This window comes from Myxine glutinosa, chromosome 8 (genome assembly GCF_964187855.1).
Source record: "Myxine glutinosa chromosome 8, kmMyxGlut1.1, whole genome shotgun sequence".
In the NCBI taxonomy this organism is placed as follows: domain Eukaryota; kingdom Metazoa; phylum Chordata; class Myxini; order Myxiniformes; family Myxinidae; genus Myxine; species Myxine glutinosa.
The window spans coordinates 148,101,575-148,110,193 of NC_136268.1; the positions used below are offsets into that span (position 1 = coordinate 148,101,575).

At 58.2% G+C, this 8,619-nt stretch overlaps 1 protein-coding gene across 7 annotated transcripts in view; it reads right to left on the reverse strand.

The window, feature by feature from the left end:
- ZMIZ1 (zinc finger MIZ-type containing 1) overlaps positions 1–7,812 on the reverse strand; it is a 338,869-nt gene extending 331,057 nt beyond the window's left edge. For 3 of the 7 annotated variants that reach the window (XM_078783821.1, XM_078783816.1, XM_078783815.1), the window contains exon 1: positions 7,341–7,576. The gene's annotated coding sequence lies outside the window, so the exon portion shown is untranslated. Of the gene's footprint in view, positions 1–4,529; positions 4,834–7,271; positions 7,577–7,732 lie in introns of those variants that run through there. The other 4 variants (XM_078783818.1, XM_078783817.1, XM_078783819.1 and 1 more) reach the window with 4 other exon arrangements.
- Between the last annotated feature and the right edge of the window lie 807 nt (positions 7,813–8,619).

Genomic DNA, 8,619 nt, shown 5'->3' on the forward strand with positions numbered 1-8,619 from the left:
AGTCCACAGCACGCAGAAGACAGTCCACAGCACGCAGAAGACAGTCCACAGCACGCAGAAGACAGTCCACAGCACGCAGAAGACAGTCCACAGCACGCAGAAGACAGTCCACAGCACGCAGAAGACAGTCCACAGCACGCAGAAGACAGTCCACAGCACGCAGAAGACAGTCCACAGCACGCAGAAGACAGTCCACAGCACGCAGAAGACAGTCCACAGCACGCAGAAGACAGTCCACAGCACGCAGAAGACAGTCCACAGCACGCAGAAGACAGTCCACAGCACGCAGAAGACAGTCCACAGCACGCAGAAGACAGTCCACAGCACGCAGAAGACAGTCCACAGCACGCAGAAGACAGTCCACAGCACGCAGAAGACAGTCCACAGCACGCAGAAGACAGTCCACAGCACGCAGAAGACAGTCCACAGCACGCAGAAGACAGTCCACGGCACGCAGAAGACAGTCCCACGGCACGCAGAAGACAGTCCACGGCACGCAGAAGACAGTCCACGGCACGCAGAAGACAGTCCACGGCACGCAGAAAGACAGTCCACGGCACGCAGAAGACAGTCCACGGCACGCAGAAGACAGTCCACGGCACGCAGAAGACAGTCCACGGCACGCAGAAGACAGTCCACGGCACGCAGAAGACAGTCCACGGCACGCAGAAGACAGTCCACGGCACGCAGAAGACAGTCCACGGCACGCAGAAGACAGTCCACGGCACGCAGAAGACAGTCCACGGCACGCAGAAGACAGTCCACGGCACGCAGAAGACAGTCCACGGCACGCAGAAGACAGTCCACGGCACGCAGAAGACAGTCCACGGCACGCAGAAGACAGTCCACGGCACGCAGAAGACAGTCCACGGCACGCAGAAGACAGTCCACGGCACGCAGAAGACAGTCCACGGCACGCAGAAGACAGTCCACGGCACGCAGAAGACAGTCCACGGCACGCAGAAGACAGTCCACGGCACGCAGAAGACAGTCCACGGCACGCAGAAGACAGTCCACGGCACGCAGAAGACAGTCCACGGCACGCAGAAGACAGTCCACGGCACGCAGAAGACAGTCCACGGCACGCAGAAGACAGTCCACGGCACGCAGAAGACAGTCCACGGCACGCAGAAGACAGTCCACGGCACGCAGAAGACAGTCCACGGCACGCAGAAGACAGTCCACGGCACGCAGAAGACAGTCCACGGCACGCAGAAGACAGTCCACGGCACGCCGAAGACAGTCCACGGCACGCCGAAGACAGTCCACGGCACGCCGAAGACAGTCCACGGCACGCCGAAGACAGTCCACGGCACGCCGAAGACAGTCCACGGCACGCCGAAGACAGTCCACGGCACGCCGAAGACAGTCCACGGCACGCCGAAGACAGTCCACGGCACGCCGAAGACAGTCCACGGCACGCCGAAGACAGTCCACGGCACGCAGAAGACAGTCCACGGCACGCAGAAGACAGTCCACGGCACGCAGAAGACAGTCCACGGCACGCCGAAGACAGTCCACGCACGCAGAAGACAGTCCACGGCACGCAGAAGACAGTCCACGGCACGCAGAAGACAGTCCACGGCACGCAGAAGACAGTCCACAGCACGCAGAAGACAGTCCACAGCACGCAGAAGACAGTCCACAGCACGCAGAAGACAGTCCACAGGCACGCAGAAGACAGTCCACGGCACGCAGAAGACAGTCCACGGCACGCAGAAGACAGTCCACGGCACGCAGAAGACAGTCCACGGCACGCAGAAGACAGTCCACGGCACGCAGAAGACAGTCCACGGCACGCAGAAGACAGTCCACGGCACGCAGAAGACAGTCCACGGCACGCAGAAGACAGTCCACGGCACGCAGAAGACAGTCCACGGCACGCAGAAGACAGTCCACGGCACGCAGAAGACAGTCCACGCACGCAGAAGACAGTCCACGGCACGCAGAAGACAGTCCACGGCACGCAGAAGACAGTCCACGGCACGCAGAAGACAGTCCACGGCACGCAGAAGACAGTCCACGGCACGCCGAAGACAGTCCACGGCACGCCGAAGACAGTCCACGGCACGCCGAAGACAGTCCACGGCACGCCGAAGACAGTCCACGGCACGCCGAAGACAGTCCACGGCACGCCGAAGACAGTCCCACGCACGCCGAAGACAGTCCACGGCACGCCGAAGACAGTCCACGGCACGCCGAAGACAGTCCACGGCACGCCGAAGACAGTCCACGGCACGCCGAAGACAGTCCACGGCACGCCGAAGACAGTCCACGGCACGCAGAAGACAGTCCACGGCACGCAGAAGACAGTCCACGGCACGCAGAAGACAGTCCACAGCACGCAGAAGACAGTCCACAGCACGCAGAAGACAGTCCACAGCACGCAGAAGACAGTCCACAGCACGCAGAAGACAGTCCACAGCACGCAGAAGACAGTCCACAGCACGCAGAAGACAGTCCACAGCACGCAGAAGACAGTCCACAGCACGCAGAAGACAGTCCACAGCACGCAGAAGACAGTCCACAGCACGCAGAAGACAGTCCACAGCACGCAGAAGACAGTCCACAGCACGCAGAAGACAGTCCACAGCACGCAGAAGACAGTCCACAGCACGCAGAAGACAGTCCACAGCACGCAGAAGACAGTCCACAGCACGCAGAAGACAGTCCACAGCACGCAGAAGACAGTCCACAGCACGCAGAAGACAGTCCACAGCACGCAGAAGACAGTCCACAGCACGCAGAAGACAGTCCACAGCACGCAGAAGACAGTCCACAGCACGCAGAAGACAGTCCACAGCACGCAGAAGACAGTCCACAGCACGCAGAAGACAGTCCACAGCACGCAGAAGACAGTCCACAGCACGCAGAAGACAGTCCACAGCACGCAGAAGGACAGTCCACAGCACGCAGAAGACAGTCCACAGCACGCAGAAGACAGTCCACAGCACGCAGAAGACAGTCCACAGCACGCAGAAGACAGTCCACAGCACGCAGAAGACAGTCCACAGCACGCAGAAGACAGTCCACAGCACGCAGAAGACAGTCCACAGCACGCAGAAGACAGTCCGACAGCACGCAGAAGACAGTCGACAGCACGCAGAAGACAGTCGACAGCACGCAGAAGACAGTCCACAGCACGCAGAAGACAGTCCACAGCACGCAGAAGACAGTCCACAGCACGCAGAAGACAGTCCACAGCACGCAGAAGACAGTCCACAGCACGCAGAAGACAGTCCACAGCACGCAGAAGACAGTCCACAGCACGCAGAAGACAGTCCACAGCACGCAGAAGACAGTCCACAGCACGCAGAAGACAGTCCACAGCACGCAGAAGACAGTCCACAGCACGCAGAAGACAGTCCACAGCACGCAGAAGACAGTCCACAGCACGCAGAAGACAGTCCACAGCACGCAGAAGACAGTCCACAGCACGCAGAAGACAGTCCACAGCACGCAGAAGACAGTCCACAGCACGCAGAAGACAGTCCACAGCACGCAGAAGACAGTCCACAGCACGCAGAAGACAGTCCACAGCACGCAGAAGACAGTCCACAGCACGCAGAAGACAGTCCACAGCACGCAGAAGACAGTCCACAGCACGCAGAAGACAGTCCACAGCACGCAGAAGACAGTCCACAGCACGCAGAAGACAGTCCACAGCACGCAGAAGACAGTCCACAGCACGCAGAAGACAGTCCACAGCACGCAGAAGACAGTCCACAGCACGCAGAAGACAGTCCACAGCACGCAGAAGACAGTCCACAGCACGCAGAAGACAGTCCACAGCACGCAGAAGACAGTCCACAGCACGCAGAAGACAGTCCACAGCACGCAGAAGACAGTCCACAGCACGCAGGCGACAGTCCACAGCACGCAGAAGACAGTCCACAGCACGCAGAAGACAGTCCACAGCACGCAGAAGACAGTCCACAGCACGCAGAAGACAGTCCACAGCACGCAGAAGACAGTCCACAGCACGCAGAAGACAGTCCACAGCACGCAGAAGACAGTCCACAGCACGCAGAAGACAGTCCACAGCACGCAGAAGACAGTCCACAGCACGCAGAAGACAGTCCACAGCACGCAGAAGAGTCCACAGCACGCAGAAGACAGTCCACAGCACGCAGAAGACAGTCCACAGCACGCAGAAGACAGTCCACAGCACGCAGAAGACAGTCCACAGCACGCAGAAGACAGTCCACAGCACGCAGAAGACAGTCCACAGCACGCAGAAGACAGTCCACAGCACGCAGAAGACAGTCCACAGCACGCAGAAGACAGTCCACAGCACGCAGAAGACAGTCCACAGCACGCAGAAGACAGTCCACAGCACGCAGAAGACAGCCGAGTTTACAGCATGCAGAGGTCAGGTCCACAGCATGCAGAAGCCAGGTCGGTCCACAGATCGGGAAACAGAGGACCACAGTAAGCAGAACAGAGGACCACAGTAAGCAGAACAGAGGACCACAGCAAGTGGAAGCCAGGACCGCAGAACACAGAAGAGAGGACTGCCGGAACCTCACCGTGCAGCGGCCGGGACCTCGCCGCGCAGCGGCCGGGAACTCGCCGCACAGCGGTCGGGACCTCAATGCACAGCTGCCGGGACATCACCACACTGCGGCCTGGACCTCACAGCACAGTAGCTTGGACCTCCCCAGACAGCAGCCTGGACCACACCAGACAGCAGCCTGGGACCACACCAGACAGCAGCCTGGGACCTCACCAGACAGCAGCCAGGACCACAACAGACTGCAGCCAGGACCTCAACAGACTGCAGCCAGGACCTCAACAGACTGCAGCCAGGACCTCAACAGACAGCAGCCTGGACCTCAACAGACAGCAGCCTGGACCTCAACAGACAGCAGCCTGGACCTCAACAGACAGCAGCCTGGACCTCAACAGACAGCAGCCTGGACCTCACCACACAGTAGCCTGGACCTCACCACACAGTAGCCTGGACCTCACCACACAGTAGCCTGGACCTCACCACACAGTAGCCTGCACCTCACCACACAGTAAAATGGACCTCACCACACAGTAGCCTGGACCTCACCACACAGTAGCCTGGACCTCACCACACAGTGGCCTGGACCTCACCACACAGTGGCCTGGACCTCACCACACAGTGGCCTGGACCTCACCACACAGTGGCCTGGACCTCACCACACAGTGGCCTGGACCTCACCACACAGTGGCCTGGACCTCACCACACAGTGGCCTGGACCTCACCACACAGTGGCCTGGACCTCACCACACAGTGGCCTGGACCTCACCGCACAGTAGCCTGGACCTCACCGCACAGTACCCTTGACCTCACCGCACAGTAGCCTGGACCTCACCGCACAGTAGTCTGAACCTCACCGTACAGTAGTCTGAACCTCACTGTACAGCAGCTTATACTTCACCACACAGCAGCCTGCACCACACCACACAGCAGCCGGGACCTCACCACACAGCAGCCGGGACCTCACCACACAGCAGCCGGGACATCACCACACAGCAGCCGGGACCTCACCACACAGTGGCCTGGACCTCACCACACAATGGCCTGGACCTCACCACACAGTAGCCTGGACCTCACCACACAGTAGCCTGGACCTCACCACACAGTAGCCTGGACCTCACCACACAGTCGCCTGGACCTCACCACACAGTAGCCTGGACCTCACCACACTGTCGCCTGGACCTCACCACACAGTAGCCTGGACCTCACCACGCAGTAGCCTGGACCTCACCACGCAGTAGCCTGGACCTCACCACGCAGTAGCCTGGACCTCACCACGCAGTAGCCTGGACCTCACCACGCAGTAGCCTGGACCTCACCACACAGTAGCCTGGATCTCACCACACAGTAGCCTGGACCTCACCACACAGTAGCCTGGACCTCACCACACAGTAGCCTGGACCTCACCACACAGTAGCCTGGACCTCACCGCACAGTAGCCTGGACCTCACCGTACAGTAGTCTGAACCTCACCGTACAGTAGTCTGAACCTCACCGTACAGTCGTCTGAACCTCACCGTACAGTAGTCTGAACCTCGCCGTACAGTAGTCTGAACCTCGCCGTACAATAGTCTGAACCTCGCCGTACAGTATTCTGAACCTCACCGTACAGTTGTCTGAACCTTACCATACAGTAGTCTGAACCTCACTGTACAGCAGCTTCTATTTCACCACACAGCAACCTGCACCACACCACACAGCAGCCTTAACCTCACCACACAGCAACCTGCACCACACCACACAGCAGCCTTAACCTCACCACACAGCAGCATATACGTGACCGTACAGTTGCCTGAACCACACCACACAGCAACCTGTACCTCTCCACACAGCAACCTGTACTTCACCACACAGCAGCCAGTACCTCACCAGTCACCACAAAGCTGCCTTCACCTCACCACACAGAAACTTGTATCACACCACACAGCAATCTGTACCACACCACAAAGCTGCCTGGACCTCACCACACAGTAGCCTGGACCTCACCACACAGTAGCCTGGACCTCACCACACAGTAGCCTGGAACTCACCACACAGTAGCCTGGACCTCACCACACAGTAGCCTGGACCTCACCACACAGTAGCCTGGACCTCACCACACAGCAGCCAGTGCCTCACCGTACTGTAGCCTGAACATCACCACAAAGCTGCCTGGACCTCACCACACAGTAGCCTGGACCTCACCACACAGTAGCCTGGACCTCACCACACAGTAGCCTGGACCTCACCACACAGTAGCCTGGACCTCACCACACAGTAGCCTGGACCTCACCACACAGTAGCCTGGACCTCACCACACAGCAGCCAGTGCCTCACCGTACTGTAGCCTGAACATCACCACACAGCAGCCTGGATCTCACCACACAGCAGCTTGTACCTTACAACACAGCAGCCTGTACCTCACCACACAGCAGCCTGTACCTCACCACACAGCAGCCTGTACCTCACCACACAGCAGCCTGTACCTCACCGTACTGTAGCCTGAACACCACACAGCAGCCTGTACCTCACCACACAGCAGCCTGTACCTCACCACACAGCAGCCTGTACCTCACCACACAGCAGCCTGTACCTCACCACACAGCAGCCTGTACCTCGCTGTGCAGTAACCTGAACCACAGCCTTCAGCCTCAAGGACCAGAGAATACAGAAGCCAAAATAACACAACAAACAGAAGCCGGGAGTACAGGCTACAGCAGCCCGAAGCAGAGTAGCGACGCACCGTCCGCAGCACACCACAGAGCAGCACCCTGTTCCGTACCACAGACAAATGGCCATCCGGTTCAATCGCTCGGTTGTCAGCCGAACCGTCCTGTTTGCAACCGCTCACCTGCCAAGGATGGCGCTGAAGAGAAGACAAAGAGAACGGAGAGTCGCAGGAGCCGAAATAAAAAGTATTAAACAGAGAGCAAGTAAAGGAGTGTGAACGCGGAGAGTGGGCAGCAGAGTGGAGAGGACGGCGAATGGGAGAACGCACACAACACCGAGAGACACAGAGAGGAAGCCAGGAAGGTAGAGCGAAGCAGGAGCAAGGCCGGGGGGCTCTGGTTACATCGGCTATTCCATTACCCGGGAGGAGCGCGGGCTGCAAACGAAACGCGGAACGGATCTACCCCGAACGACGGGCCTGGAGCGCGAGGGGACGCCGGACGGAGCTGCTCGCTCGGATCGGCCGTACCGCTCGCCATGTGCAGTCAACGCCATTAATACCGAACGGCTTGCCTCGAATGTCGCCGTTCAAGGCACGAGAAGCCGTGTGCGCTTCCCTTCGACGCTTCCGCCATGCTAGCAGGACATTTTGCATTCGTTGTGTTTGTTTTAGGATTGGGCGTTGTCTCACAGCCTCGTAATCCTTGCCGAGCAGTTGTTTTGGAATCTTCTCGTTGGAATGAATTGATGTCCCGAGTCTCCGAACTCGGGAGCATTTCGCCCTAACCCCGGGTATCTCATGCAGAGCCTGAGCGGCCACCGGTGATGATATCGTACCTTCGTCATTCAGTGAAAGTGGCGACGACTTTGGAGGTTACACGTCGTTGTGTGCCTATCATTTGCGTGGCGCGAAGTGGCATAATTAACTCTCTACACCTTCCATTACGACTTGTTAACACGAATCCTGCTGTGGTATCAGGTCCTGGAGCTGTTTGTTTTCATCCTTCCGTGCTTTTGCTGTTAATAACAATTTAAAAATCGAACCGATTTATTTGGCTCATGACACAGTAACAAATAATCAAATAAATAAAAAGTCAACATTTTAACAAAACAAACAAGAATGCCGGTACCGAACACGTCTTCCTCGAAAAACAAAAATTCCATGTTTCTTCTCCCAGACAGAGCAACGCGAGAGGTCCACACCATGCAGAGGCCAGGACGACAGCACGGAGAAGGGAAGTCCACAGCACGCAAATGCCAGATCCACAGCACAGAGAGGTCAGTCAGGTCCACAGCTATAGAGAGGTCAGTCAGGTCCACAGCACAGAGAGGTCAGTCAGGTCCACAGCACGCAGAGACCAGGACGACAGCACGGAGAAGGGAAGTCCACAGCACGCAAATGCCAGATCCACAGCACAGAGAGGTCAGTCAGGTCCACAGCACAGAGAGGTCAGTCAGGT